This window comes from Notamacropus eugenii, chromosome 4, assembly GCF_028372415.1.
Source record: "Notamacropus eugenii isolate mMacEug1 chromosome 4, mMacEug1.pri_v2, whole genome shotgun sequence".
NCBI lineage: Eukaryota > Metazoa > Chordata > Mammalia > Diprotodontia > Macropodidae > Notamacropus > Notamacropus eugenii.
Window position 1 is genome coordinate 401,150,286 of NC_092875.1, and position 15,555 is coordinate 401,165,840.

The 15,555-nt window shown below is 36.7% G+C and overlaps 1 protein-coding gene across 15 annotated transcripts in view; it reads left to right on the forward strand.

Annotated features, from left to right (window-relative positions):
- PDE4D (phosphodiesterase 4D) overlaps window positions 1-15,555 on the forward strand; it is a 1,946,032-nt gene that overhangs the window by 370,673 nt on the left and 1,559,804 nt on the right. Inside the window, exon 1 of one of the 15 annotated variants that reach the window (XM_072599369.1) lies at window positions 11,353-12,377. The exons of the other annotated variants lie outside the window; for them this stretch is intronic. The gene's annotated coding sequence lies outside the window, so the exon portion shown is untranslated. Of the gene's footprint in view, window positions 1-11,352; window positions 12,378-15,555 lie in introns of those variants that run through there. 15 annotated transcript variants of the gene reach the window in all.

Here is a 15,555-nt window from a genome sequence, read left to right on the forward strand (position 1 = left end):
AGCTAGTACCAAGAAGTTTTGATGATTGCTGCTTTATAATACAATTTAAGATCTGGTATGGGTAAGCCACCTTCCCTTGTATTTTTTTTTCATTAATTCCCCTGATATTCTAGACCTTTTGTTTTTCTAGATGAATTTTCTTATTGTTTTTTTCTAGCTCTATGAAATATGCTTTTGGAAAAAAAATTTTGGTAACATGATTGGCATTGCACTAAATAAATAAATTAATTTAGGTAGAATTGTCATTTTTATTATATTAGCTCAGGCTATCCATGAGCACCGATATTTGTCCAGTTATTTAGATCTGATTTTACTTGTGTGAAAAGTGTTTTTAATTGTGTTCATATAGTTCCTGGATTTGTTTTGGTAGGTAGGCTCCCAAATATTTGTAGTGTCTACAATAAATTTAAATGGAATTTCTTTTTCTATTTCTTGCTGTTGTCCTTTTTTAGTAATATATAGAAATGCTGATGATTTGTGTGGGTTTATTTTATGTCCTGCAACTTTGCTAAATGTGTTTATTATTTCAGGTAATTTTTCACTTGATTCTCTAAATGTACCATCATATCATCTGCAAAAAATTTCTTCTTTGCCTATTCTAATTCCTTCAACTTCTTTTTCTTCTCATTGCTAAAGCTAACATTTTGAGTACAATATTGAATAATAGTGCTTAAAAGGGACATTCTTGTTTCACCCCAATCTTATTGGAAATGCTTCTAGCTTATCCCCATTACATATAATGCTTGCTGATGGTTGTAGATAGATGCTACCTATCCTTTTAAGGAAGACTGTATTTATTCCTATACTCTCTAGTGGTTTTAGTAGAAATGGATGTTGTATTTTGCACAAAGCTTTTTCTGCATCTATTGAAATAGTCAAACGATTTCTGTAGTTTTGTTGTTGATTTGGCCAATTATACTGAAAGTTTTCCTAACATTGAACCAACCTGGTATGAATCCTACCTGGTCATAGTGTATTAGCATTGAGATAAGTTGCTGTGATCTCTTTCCCGATATTTTATTTAAAAATTTTACCTCTACATTCATTAGGGATATTGGTCTATAATTTTCTTTCTCTGTTTTGGCACTTGCAGATTTAGGTATCAGCACTATATTTTCATCATAAAAAGAATTTGATAGAACTCCTTCACCTATTTATTCAAATTGTTTATATGATTTTGGAATTAATTTTTCTTTAAATGTTTGATAGAATTCACTTGTAAATCCATCTGGTACTGGAGATTTTTTCTTAGGGAGTTCATTGATGGCTTGTTCAGTTTCTTTCTCTGAAACGGGATCATTTAAGTGTTTTATTTCTTCTGTTAATCTGGGCAATTGATATTTTTGTAAATATTCATCCATTTCATTAAGGTTATCAAATTTATTGGCATATAGTTGTTCAAAAGTGCTTCTAATTATTGTTTTAATTTTCTCTTCATTGGTGATGTATTCATTCACTCTTTTCATTTTTGATAGTGATAATTTGGTTTTCTTCTTTCTTTTTTAAATCAAATTAACCAAAGGTTTATCTATTTTATTGGTTCCCCCCCCCCATAAAACCAGCTCTTAGTTTTATTTATTATTTCAAAAGTTTTCTTAATTTCAGTTTTATTAATCTCTCCTTTGCTTTTCAGAATTTCTAATTTGGTATTTAATTGGGGGTTTTAATTTGTTTTTTTAATGCATTTTTAATTGATGCCCAATTCATTGATCTCTTCTTTCTCTATTTAATTCATGTAAGCATTTAAAGATATAAAATTTTCCCTAAGAACTGTTTTGGCTGCATCCCATAAGTTTTGGCATATTGTCTCATTATTGTCATTCTCTTGAATGAAATTATTGATTGTTTCTGTGATTTGCTGTTTGAGCCACTCATTCTTTAGAATTTGATTATTTAGTTTTCAGTTATTTTTTATTCTATCTTTCCATGGCCTTTTATTGCATGTTATTTTTATTGTATCACAATCTGAAAAAGATGCATGTAATATTTTTACTTTTTTGTATTGGATTGTGAGGTTTTTCTGCCCTAATACATGATCAACTTTTGCATAGGTGCCATATACTGCCTAGAAAAAGGTATATTCATTCCTCTCCCCGTTCAGTTTTCTCCAGAGGTCTACTATATCTAAGTTTTCTAAAATTCTCCTTAACTACTTTCTTATTTATTTTGTGACTAGTTTTATCTAATTCTGAAAAGGGGAGGTTGAAGTCCCCCACTAGTACAGTTTTGTTGTCTATTTCTTTCTGTAACTCCCTTAACTTCTCCTTTAAGAATCTGGATGCTATACTACTCGTTGCAAATATATTTAGTAATGATTTCACTTCATTGTCTATGGTACCTGTTGGCAGGATGTAGTTTCCTTCCTTATTTCTTTTAAGGGATCCACTTTTGGTTTTGCTTTGTCTGAGATTACGATTGTTACTCCTGCTTTTTTTTTTTTTACTTCACTTGAAGCATAATGTATCCACTCCCAGGCTTTTACCTTTATTCAGTGTGTATCCCTCTGCTTCAAATGTGTTTCTTATAAACAATATTCTACAGGATTATGGTTTTTAATTTACTCTGCTATCTGCTTCCATTTTATGGGAGAGTTATTCCCATTCATAGTTATGATTACTCTCTGTGTCTTTCTCTCTATCCTGTCTGTCCCCCTCCATTTATGCTTTTCTCTCTCCTTTCTCCTTTTCCCTTCTCACTAGATTTTTGTTTTTGACCACTTCCTCCTTCAGTCTGCTCTCCCTTCTATCCACCCCCTTCCCTTTTCTTTCCCCTTTCCTCTACTACTTCCTGTAGGGAAGTTAGATTTCTATGCCAAATTGATTATGTTATTCCCTCTGTGAGCCAAATCTTATGAGAATAAGGTTCAAACAATGCTCATCTCCCTCCTTTCTTTCCTTCTACTGTCATAAGTCTTTGTGCATTTTTGTGTCATGAAATTTAGCCTTATGTGACTGTTCCTTTCCTCTTCTCCCAGCACAATCCCTTTTTGCCACGTAGTTCTTTTTTAATCAGCACATCAAAGTCAACTTATGCCCAAGCTCTCTGTCTATGAATATCCCTTTTAAATATCTTAATAATGATACAGTTCTCAAGAGTTACAAGTATCTTCTTCCCTTGTAGGAAAATAAACAGTTTGTCCTTATTAATAACTGCCAGGCCTAGAGGGCTGAGGGCTACCCGAGTCTTACCTTACCTGTCCCAGGTCTTCGGTTGGCCAAACCGGATAAACGTATGAGAGAAGAGACTTTCCGGAGTCGAACAAGGGTTAAGCTTTATTCAGGGTCTCAGTTACATGTGCAGGGGGAACTCTTCCTTAGGAGGGAGAGAGAAGTCTCCCAAGGAGGCAAAGATCTTACAGTAAGAGATTGGAAGCAGAAGTGTAAGTGGGGAGAGAGGGGGAGGGGAGAGCAAAGAGAGGAAAAACGGAGCCTTCTGTCCTGTCAGGGCCCCTCCGCGCTAAGAGCGCCTTCAGGCTTTCCTGACCCTAATTAAGCTCTCCGGCCGTGTAGTTTGCACCTGAATACCGTGCCTGTTAGATAACAATAGGTGTGCCCAGATCCGGGACAGTCTCGAGGGCAGGGATGCTCCTCCCATCACGTTTCTCACGGGAAGAGGCGGAAATACACGAGATAGCTCGGTCTCACTCCTCGATTCCCTGGTGTTTCAAGGGGGGGCCTCATGAGAACTCTAAGATTTAGAAGTTCCCACCTTTACCTGCCCGAGACTGTCCACATGGAATTGAGCTTCCATCCCCAACAAATAACACATTGTTGTGGTTTTCTTTCCTGTTTTTCTTTTTATGCCTCTCTTGAGTCTTGCATTTGTAGATTGAATTTTCTGTTGAGCCCCGGGTTTTCATCAAGAAAGTTTGGAAGTCCCGTTTTTTGTTGAATGCCCATCTCCTCCCCTGAAAAATTATGCTCAATTTTACTGAGTAGTTGAACCTTGGTTGTGATCCAAGCTCTTTTGCCTTGGGGAATATAATATTCTATGCCCTTTGATCTTTTAATGTAGAAGCTGCAAGATCCTGTATAATCCTAACTGCTGTTCCATGATATTTAAATTGTTTTTTTCTGGCTGCTTGCATTTTCTTTGACCTGATAATTTTGATATTTGGCTACAGTATTCTTGGTGTTTTCAATTTGGAATTTGTTTCAGGAGGTGATTGGCTATTTTACCCTCTGGTTCTGTGATGTCAGGGCAGTTTTCCTTGGTGAATTCTTGAAAGATACTGTTCAGATTCTTTTATTCATCATTGCTTTCACATAGATCAATAATTTTTAAATTGTCTCTCCTGGATCTATTTTCCAGGTCAGTTGTTTTGCCAATGAGCTATTTTATTCTTTTTTCTATTTTTTCATTTTTTTTTTGTTGCTGTTTGACTGATTCTTGATATCTCATGGAGTCATTAGCTTCCACTGGCCCAATTGTAATTTTTAACAAATTGTTTTCTTCAATTAGATTTTGTACCTCCTTTTCCATTTGGAGCATTTTACTTTTTAAGGAGTTCTCTTTGGTGAGTTTTTGTCCCTCCTTTTCCATTTGTCTAATTCTACTTTTTAAGGAGTTGTTTCCTTCAGTGTACTCCCCCCCCCCCCCAATTTGGCCAATTGTATTTTTTAGGGACTCATTTTTTACAGTCAATTTTTATCCTTCCTTTTCCAAGCTATTGACTTTCCCTTTCATACCCAGCATTTCTTTTCCCATTTTTTCTACTACTTTGAAAATTTTTCTTGAACTCTTCCAAAAAGGCTTTTGAGGCTTGAGACTGATTCATATTGCCCTTTGTGTTTTCAGATGCGGGTATATTGACAATGGTATCCTCTTCTGAATTTGTGTCTTGATCTTCCCTGTCCCTATAATAAGAATCTATGGTCATTTTCCACTTTTGCTTTTTGCTCATGGTGCTTCCCTATTTCTGGCTTTTACAGTTGAGCTATCCTGCTGGGACATGGGGGCACTAATCCAAGCTTCTTGTCCTGGGATCCTGGGACCTGGTCACTGGCTTTGTGTGCTGACAACTGGAGGCTGACATCTTACCTAGTGCGGAGCTGGGGTCAGCAAGACAAACTCTTGGGATGGAGGTGGGGATTCTGGCCCTTGGAGGACACCTGCTCACTTGGGCTTCTTTATATCACTGGAAAGTTTGGCTACTGGAGGATGCCTGCCAACCTGGAACTGTGCCTCCTAGAGTTGTGCTTCCTGGAGTTGTGCTGAAGCACCAGGAGATTTGGATGCTGGAGGATACCTGCCCACCAGCACATGTAGTGGTTTTCTGAGCTAGTGTCTACCAGTTCTTCTCCCTGTCCCAAGACACTTGAGGGTTGCTAGTGTTGACATTTGCCTGCTCCACCACCCTGGGACTCAAGCTCTCCCCTTGGTTTGCTGAGGTAGGACTTACCTTTGGTTTGTAGGGTCTCCTCTTGTCCTGTACTGTTCCTCCTCCACCAGAGCAAGAGGAACCTTTTCTGTTAATCCCCCAAGCTTCCTGGGCTACAAGACCGCTGTACCCCATCTTTCTGCTGAATCAGCTATTCCAAGGTTTCCTGGGGTGATTTTCTGAGCTTTCAGAAGTCAAAAAGGGAGAGTGAGCACTTCTTACTTCTTACTCCATCATCTTGGCTCCTGGAAGTCCCAGCATCCATTTCTATGTCTTGAAGATGACTTTTTGCCCTAGATCTATGAGCCTAATGAACCTTAATTCACATCCTCTCTTTCCTTCCACTCTCAAGGTTCTGCCTAAATATAAGGAACTCTAGGAGTATATATCCAGAAAAATTATCTATAAACTTTTGGAATATCTTCATCCAGCACCCTTCATTCACTCAAAACTTGCATTTAGTATCTACATTGATTAGAATAATGTGACTGTCCTTTTTCTCTCCTTACTTCTATCTCTCTCTGACTCTATCTCTGATTCACACCAATAATCTCTCAAAGCCCGTAAGTAATTCTTAGTCCACAGTCCATTCTTCTCATTCTAGACTTTGTAGCTCTTGAGTTCTTCCATGACAAACAACCAGGGGCTGTATACCAGTTTTGCACACAAACCTTTATAGCTCAGGTGTTCATTCACCTTTTTCTTCTATGCACAGTGGTCTGTCTTTCAGGTTGAGCATCTGCAGAATTTAACACAGAGTTAATTAAGATATGTGACTGACTTCCTTGTAGGATTGTCCCTGATGGTCAGTATTCTTATAGGATCTGTTCTTTAGAGCACAGCCCATCTGAGATTGTTTCAGTGATGACCCAGTCTTATAAATGTTGAAGGTAGAGATGTAAGGAGAGACACATAAGAGAAGGTTAGGATAGAACAGAATTTTTTTGAGAAACCTAGGCTGTCTTCTTTTTTATATTAATACTACCTCTCCCCATCCCACCCCATCCTTTTTTTTAAAGCTCAGGTTCTTCCATGGGTTTCCTGATGACATCTGTGTAAATCTCTTTTCAGCCCTAATCTCTCTCATAAACTCAGGCCCTCATATCTCCAACTGACTTTTGTATCTGTCCACCTGATGTATCTCCCTTGGGTATGTTAAATATAAAAAGTTTAACTCACAGTCTTTTCCCTGCTTCCTAACTTCCTCATCTCATTGATATCACCTACATCTTAGTGACTCAAATTCAAAGCTTTTCCCCCCTTTCCTATCCCCTCATCCATACTTGCTAAATACTATCAATTTCATCTTCATATTTTGTGTCTGTCTCCTCTGCAGTGACATGATCATCACCCTGATTAATTGGAGTACTATGAGAGTCTCCTAATTGGTTTTCTTGCCCCTGCCTTTCTCCTATCCATCCTTCATAATGCCAGTCACATATTTGTCAATATCATCTTCACAAGTATAATTCTGAAGTTGTTTGCCTGCTCTAATACCTTCAGCAACTTTCTATTGCTTCTGTGACAAAATATTATTTTCTTAGCCTGGTGTTTAAACTCCTTTTCTAACTTATCTCATATTACTTCCCCTTTTATATAATCTATATTCTACTCAAGCTGTTCTTGGGACTTGATACACATTCTCCTGCCTTTGTACAATTAAAGCTTGTTCCCATGCCTGGAATGGCTGAAATTCACTTCATTCTTATCTCTGCCTTTTAGAATTTTTATCTTGCTTTATTGTTTAGCTCAGGCATCACCTCCTCTATTTAAGCTTCACTGATGCCTTCCACCCTTCTTCCTAAAGATGGAAGCTATGTCTCCTTCTTCAAAAATCCCTAGAGTTTTTGATCATCATCACTCAAAACCATCTGTATATGCACCATATCCCTTATCCCCCTTTCCCTTAGAATGTAAACACTTTGAGGGCAGAGACTGGAGCATTTATTGCTGTAACCCCAATAAAGTATTTTTCGCTACTCTAAGTTCTTAAAAATGTTTCTTGAATTAAATTAGGTTAAGGAAATAATGAAGTTGCCTGTAGTATTTAATATTATATGTAAATGGCTGTCAAGATAAGACCTCTTTAGCAATCTCTCTACCAGGAGGCTGGATTGTATTATAGGCACTAAATTCTGTACGAGTAGCCTCACTGGCATCTGCTACCCCTGTTCTGTGTCTTGGAGTTCCATACTGAAGGTTCTTCTGAATCCTCTGAATGTATCAGTCAAGTCTCAGTTAGAAGTAAAAATATAGTATACACTTGAATTAACATAACCCCTTTTTTTGAGGCATAAGATGCTCCCATAAAGCCCAGAATTTCTTGCCATAATTGGTCATCTAGTGTAAGAACAGGCTCAGATTCATAGTAAGCATTCCACGAGCCTGGTATTGTATTCACCACAGTGTTGAAGTTCATTAGGCCTTTAGATTGTACTTGTTCTCAGTACTAACCCTGAGATCTTATTACTTTAGTTATTGGGTTTCTGTGGTAGTATTGATTTAAACTTTTTTTTTTTAACTGAGATCCTCTTCTTGGATTAATTAATTCATCCACTTTTGATTCCTTGAACTAAAACAACTTTTTACAGGCTGATAGTCAAACAATGATTTATTCAGCATTGCATCTGTTAAAAAATCTGCACAGCTTTTACATTTTGGAGCCATAAAAATGCCAAAAACCAATTAAAAGTGTTTAGAAAACAAAATGTGAAAATGGAGATGTTGGTCATTGGAATGATTAAGGCTTCCCCTTCCTATCTTAACATTTGTCCCCAACAGTAACCAGTCTTTTCCCTAGAGTCATTAAAAATGGAATTGTTGAATTTCAATTTTCTTTCAGCTTTGTACTAAACAAACATCTTTATATCAAGGGGACAGCTTAATTCTTGGTTTAAGAGGACATTACAAGTACAACTATGTTACTTCTGACACTTGTGCCCTTCTTTTTACAATTCATTTATTTTTTTTAAGTTCCAAATTCTCTTCTTCCCTTCTGTCCCTCCTCCCTTCATTGAGGAGTTAAGCAATAGGTACAATCAAAATGATTTATAATTATATGAAAAGATGCTCCAAATCATTATTGATTAGAGAAATGGAAATTAAAACAACCTGGAGATATCATTTTACACCTGTCAGATTGTCTAAAATTATTGAAGGGACAAACAACAAATATTGGAGGAGATATGGAAAAAAATTGGGATGCTAATTCACTGCTTGTGGAACTGTGAACTGATCCAATCATTTTGGAGAGCAATCTGGAATTGTACCCGAAGAGTTATTAAACTTCCTCTGCCTTTTGACTTGGTAAATCCCACTATGGGTTCTTTTTCAAAGATGATTAGGGAAAAAGGAAAAGAAGCTATTTGTTCTAAAATATTTATAGCCATTCTCTTTGTGGTGGCAAAGAACTGTAATGGCTAAACAACTTGTGGTATATGATTGCGATGGAATACTACTCTGCTATGAGAAATGAAGAGCTCAGTGATCCTAGAAAAAGATGGATGGACTTGCAAGAAATAATGAAAAGTGAAAAAAGCAGAACCAAGAGAAAGTTGTATACTGCATCTAGAGAGAGAACTCATAAGTGAAAGTACGTATTGAATGGCTGTACTATACAATACATACAACTACTACGTATACAACATACAAATACCACATACAATACATACAACATACTATACAATACTATATATGTATATGTACATATACATACATATGTATATGTATATCCATATACGCATATTTGTGTCTAATGGTAGTCATTTCTAGAGTGGGGGGAGAGAAAAAAAGGAAAAAAATAAAGTTACATGATAATTTTATTATACATTTAAAAGAAATAACAAGTTGTACATAGATCAGTTTTATGTACAGTTATCTTTTTCTATTCTATTATGTTATAGAGATGCTTATTTTAGTTCTTAATTTCATAAAAAATAAATAAAATTTAGAAAAAGAGAAGTTAAGGAATATGACATCAGCTATACCTGTGAGTGATGCAAAACATTTAAATTTTTGTAAATTATGTTTTTAAGATTCATTTTAAAAAATTGATCCTTCTCTTGTTCAATAGGAAAATGTAAGTTCTTCCCATCACTGTAAGTAATGTAAATGAGATCTTCACTTTATTGATATCTAATAGTCTCAGTGATATAATCCATAGACCAAATAGTGGAAGGGATACAATAAATTTTTCACAAATGATCCCTACCAGGTACATGAAGGTATTCATCAATACCCTTGTGCTTTTCCATGATAGTCCATAACTCCAAAAATAGTACCTTCTACTCCTGATTCATTGCCCTCAATCTAAATGCCCCTATCCTGTGTTCCATTACCCTTGGGCTCTTGACTCATATTTCCAAGGAAACATCTGATGAGCTGAAATTCTCAATATAAACATTGGAGGCTATATTCCTTCTGCAAAGTATGGTGTGTGTTGTAATAGTGTTCATCTGCATACAATGTCTTGTCTTTGTGAAAAGGAATGATTCTAATGGTGAGGCTGTTTGACTGGGCAGGAGGAAAACAGTTTGTGGTAAGGTAGAAAGATTTGACATTAGATAAGTATTCGTGAATCTCTTAAATGTCACTGTATATGTGATAACCTATTTATGAACATGAATACTTTATTTTTTTCTTTAATTATCATTGTATCAGCAACTACTTAGTAAGTGCCTCTTGTATGCTAGTAGTTTTTGATACATGTATAAAGAATGAAATAATCCCTACTCATAAGGAATTTATATTAGAGTGGGAGAGCCATCAAATATTCTTATTTTCTCTCTCTCTCTCTCTCTCTGTCTCTCTCTCTGTCTCTCTCTCTGTCTTTCTCTCTCTCCCTCTCTCCTTCTCTCTCCGTGTGTGTGTGTGTGTGTGTGTGTGTGTGTATGCTAAATAATTTGTATGAAAATGAAACAGATCATTTTGGGTGGTTAATTTTAGGTTGTTTTCTGGGGGAAAAGTTGAATTGATTCATCTTGTTTGACACTAAGGACATTTTCCCAATATTTCCTCCCAGCTCCTAGAATTCTCCTTTGGCACAATGAAAAAGTGAAACAAAATCAAGTGCCATGGTATCAGTTTCTTACAGTACGTATATCCATAGTTCCTTACCTTTCTATTGAGAGGAGGGCTATCTGTTTAGCAATCTGTCCTCTGGAAGCAATCTTGCTCATTGCCTTCTACCAACAGCTTTTACTGTGGTTTTCTCTTTAGCTTAGTCATTGTGTCTGATATTCTTTTAGCTTTGCTTTATTCACTTTAAAAAAATCCTTTCATGAAAACCTTGCCAAATTCTTCTGAATTCTTCATTTAAAAAATTTTTTTTATAATGAAATAATATTTCATTGCTATTATATCCACAATTTGTTTAACTATTCATTAAACAATGGGCACCTATTTGTTTTAAGGTTTTTGAGTCTTGCAAAAATTGTAGCATGAATATTTTGATAAATATGGGAACCTCCATCCTTTGACCTTCTTGAGGTCACTGAATTAAAAGGTATGAACAATTTAGTGACTTCTCACCAACTATAATTCCAAATTATTCTTAGGGTTGATTGGAGTAATTCAAAGCTTTGCCTATCATATTTTTGCATCTTCCGTCCTATAGATCTAATCTTGACCATTTTCATCTTATTATCTTTGCAGATTTGATGGGTAAAAAGTGAAACTTCATTTGTTTCAGTTTATGTTCCTCATTGTTAGTGATTGACAAGGCATCTTTTATTTGATTGTTGGTGGTTGACAATCAATCTTTCAAAAATTGTTTATACCCTTTATCCACTGCTGAATTTTAATGGGCCTTGAGTTCACAACTGAGTTCACCTGAAATAATAAACAAACAAATAAAAACCCTACAAAACTTTATGTTCTGTTGCCTTCTCTTGTAGTTCCCATTGTCTTCTAGAATCAAGTAGATATATTGTATTAACTGACTTGATTTCATATTTTAGGGTCTTTTGATCTACCTTTCTATATTAATCCCTCCTCTGTTAGCTTGCAAACCAGATGGAGGAAAGAGGTATGTCCGTCAGAGTTAATACTGAGTAATGCTCATAAAAACCTAATGTCTTCAAGTTCTCACAGAATTTCAGATTTGGAAGGGAATATAGGGGATATCTACTCTAACCCTGAACCTGACTGAAAATCTACTCTGGAGTATTTGTAAGTGGTGATTATCCTTTTACTTTTTATTGACAGGGAACTTAGTACTTTCTTCTCAAAGTAGCCAATTCCAGTTTTGTACAGCTTAGGTTATTACGAAAGGATGATCACAAAGTACTAGCATAATTTCATCTAGCAGCTATATAATAGTTTGGGGACTAAGAACTGGCTTACTGAAGATATTTGAATAATCAATGACTGAACATAAAATTGATAATTCAATGTAAACTTGGAAGATAGTCTCTAGGGGAGTGACCCAAGAATCCAACCTTAGTCCTATATCATTTTAATATTTTTCTTAATGGTGTGGCCAAAATCAGTTTGTAGATGAGACAAACCTTGGTGGGATAGCTAACACCCTGAAAGTTGGTATTAGGATCTATAAAGATCTTGACAGTAAAGAGCATGAAACTGAATGGAATAAGATATATTTGTCTTTCTTCAATTTCAAAGTCTTAGTGTTGTGTTCAAGCAAATCCACAAGTACAAGATTGGGGAGTTTGACTGAAAAAGATTTGGAATTGTTTTGTGCTTGTTTTTTGGTGGATTGAGAGCTCAATATGAGTCAGTGCAATATAGTAACCAAGAAAACAAATCTAATGTCTGACTCTATTAGCTAAGACCTAACTTCCAAGAATGAGGAAGTGATGGTCTTGTTGCACTCTACCCTAGTCAGACAACATCTGAAGTGTTCTGTTCACTTCTGAGTACTCCGCATTCAGAAGGGACAAAAAGAAGCTGGAAAGCGTCTGGTGGGAGGAATGAAGCATTTCAAGTCTGCCGTACAAACATAAGTTGAAGGATTTGTTTGAAGTTTAACATTGACAAGGTAAGAATTGGGATAAATTTTAACCACTTTTAAGAGTTGATATAAGCAAGAATTATTAAGCATGCTATTTTTTTATTCCAGGAAGGAGATTTAAGACCTATAGGTAGAAGTTGCAAAAAGGCATGAGAGAAATTATTATTTTTTCTCTGATATTAATAATGAATTATTAATTGACATGAAGATTTTCCCTTTTTCATTTCCTCATTCAGAAATGACCCCCTTGTAGGATATTCAACCAGCATTAAGGTGTATTGATGAAAGATGAGATTGCCCAAAACCTTGGGGCACATGCTTTTTGACTCCACCCAGCAGTAAGATCTTACAAACAGAGTGGCTGTCCTTGGAACCTTTCATTAGAATGCAGGGTGATCTAGTTTATAAAAGGAAAAACCAACCAGTAAAATCTGGGTAGAAATGAATCTTTTTGTCCAGATTTCTGGAGTCTGCTGAGTCTCATGATTAGTTCAGACTCTTTGTAGGAAGAGTTGAAGACTTTTTGCCTACCTCCATATTGATATGATCATCCTCTTATCTGTTGTTAACTAATCAGAATTGATTTCTGCCTGTCAGGAAAACCCATTTTTCCAAGAGCATATAAGCATTGAGAGGCTTCCATGATTCATTTTGTTTTATGAAGGCCAAATGACCATCCTCTTATTAATTATTTGCCAGCCATAATTAATAAAATTATTAATTACCCAGAAAATTTCTTCAACTTTTCATTCATCACTGTCAAACTGGGACTTGATGTAAGGAGAAGCTTCTGAACAATGAGAAATATCCCAAAGAAGAAAGGAAATTTCTGGATATCTTTCCTGGTTTCCTTATTTCCTCCTTATTGGAGGTCTTTCAAAAGGTCTTTCAAAAGTTAGATGACCACTCCCTGAGTGTGTTGAACAGGGGATCTCTCATTTGATGAATGTATTGGACTGGATGTCTACTGAGGTTCCCTTTGACACTGAAGTGCCATGAATCTGATCTGAGTTGAGCAGCTCTACTTACTCATCATCAGTTATCCCAGTCCCACTCATATCAAGCATAATTCTTGTCCTTCCTTCCTTTTTTCTCCCACTATAGTTTTTTTAATCTTTGCTTTCTTTCTTCCTAACTTCAGGTCATCCTGACCTTTAGTTTCTCTGACGCTATTCCTACAGGACTGTGCCATGCTTTTGTATTCGTCTGAGTTTATTTGCCTTTGCTTCAATCTACAAAGTTGTTTCTTCTTCTTCCTTAAAACCTTTTTTAGTCATCATTATAATTTTAGCCTTGAGAGTCTTCTCTCCCTCCTGGGATATTTTCTAATGTAGAATTTTAGGTTGTGAGATCCTACTTATGCTTTCTTTTAAAAAAAATAATTCATTAATTTTTAGTTTTCGACATTCTCTTCCACAAGATTTTGAGTTCCAAATTTTCTCTCCATCTCTCTCCTCTGCCCACCCTAAGAGATTATGCATTTCAAGTACCTCTTCCCCCAATCTGCCCTCCCTTCTATCACAGCTCTCCCTTCTCTCATCCTCTTCCCTTCTATTTTCTTGTAGGTAAAGATTGATTTCTTGCCTGTGTGTCTTATTTCCCAGTTGCATCTAAAATCAATTTTTAACATTCACTTTTAAAACTTTGAGTTCTAACTTCTCTCCCTTCTGCCCTCCCCACCCATCTCCACTGAGAAGGCAAGCAATTTCATATAGGTTATACATGTGTACTCTTGGAAAACTCTGCCATAACAGTCATGATGGGAAAGACTAACTGTATTTCCCTCCATCCTATCCTGCCCCCCATTTTTCTGTTCTTTCTTTTGAACTTGTCCCTCCACAAAAGTGTTTACTTCTAATTACCCTTCCTCCCAATTTTCCTCTCTTCTATCATTTCCCCTAAATCCTGCTCATCTCTTTCTCCCCTATTTTCTTGTAGTGTAAGATAGATTTTCATACTAAATTGAGTGTGCATGTTATTCCTTCCTTAAGCCAAATCTAATGACACTAAGGTTTACTCTTTCCTTTTCACCTCTCTCCTTTTCCCCCACTTGGAAAAACCTTTTTCTTGCCTCTTATAGGTGAGGGATTGCTAGGGTTGGAAGCTCAATTCCATGTGGACAATCTTGGGCGGGTAAAGGTGGGAACTTCTAAATCTTAGAGTTCTCACGAGACCCCCCAGGAAACGGCTGGGAATCTAGGTGAACCAAGCCATCTCGTGTATTTCCGCCTCTTCCCATGAGAAACGTGATGGGAGGGAGCTCTCCCCGCCCTCGAGATTGTCCCAGATCTGGGCACACCTACAGCACAGTATTCAGATGCAAACTATGCTGCTGGAGAGTATAAGTAGGATCAGGAAAGCCTGAAAGCTCTGTTGGGCGGAGGGGCGCGGAGCGGACAGGACAACAAGGCTCCGCTTTTCCTCTCTCCTCTCTCCCCTCCCCCTCTCTCCCCGCTTATACTTCTACTTCCAATCTCTTATTGTAAGATCTTTGCCTCCTTGGGAGATCTTTCTCTTTCCCTCCTAAGGAAGTATTCCCCTGCACTTGTAACTAGACCCTGAAATAAAGCTCAACCCTTGTTCGACTCTGGAACGCCCTTTCTCTCATACGAGCATCCAGTTTGGCCAACAGAAGACCTTGGGATAGAGGTAAGCAGACTCGGGTAGCCCTCAGGCCTCTAGGCCTGGCAAGGGATAATTTACCCCACTCTATTTCTCCTTTTCTCCTTCTCCCAATACATTCCTCTCTCACCCCTTAATTTTATTTTTTTTAGGTATCATCCCTTCCTATTCAACTTAACCTGTACCCTCTGTCTATATGCATATAATCCCTCCAACTACCCTAATACTGAGAAAAGTCTTGAGGTATAAATATTATCTTTACTTGTAGGAATGTAAGCAGTTCAACTTTAGTAAGTCCCTTGTGATTTCTCTTTCCTGTTTACCTTTCATGCTTTTCTTGATTCTTGTGTTTGAAAGTCAGATTTTCTATTCAGCTCTGGCCTTTTCATCAAGAATGCTTGAAAGTCCTCTATTTCTCTGAATTTCGTTGACTGACCATTTTTTTCCCCTGAAGTATTTATCTTCAGTTTTTCTGGGTAGGTGATTAAATCCTAGCTCCTTTGACCTCTGGAATATCATATTCCAAGTCCTGTTTACCTTTCATACTTTTCTTGATTCTTGTGTTTGAAAGTCAGATTTTCTA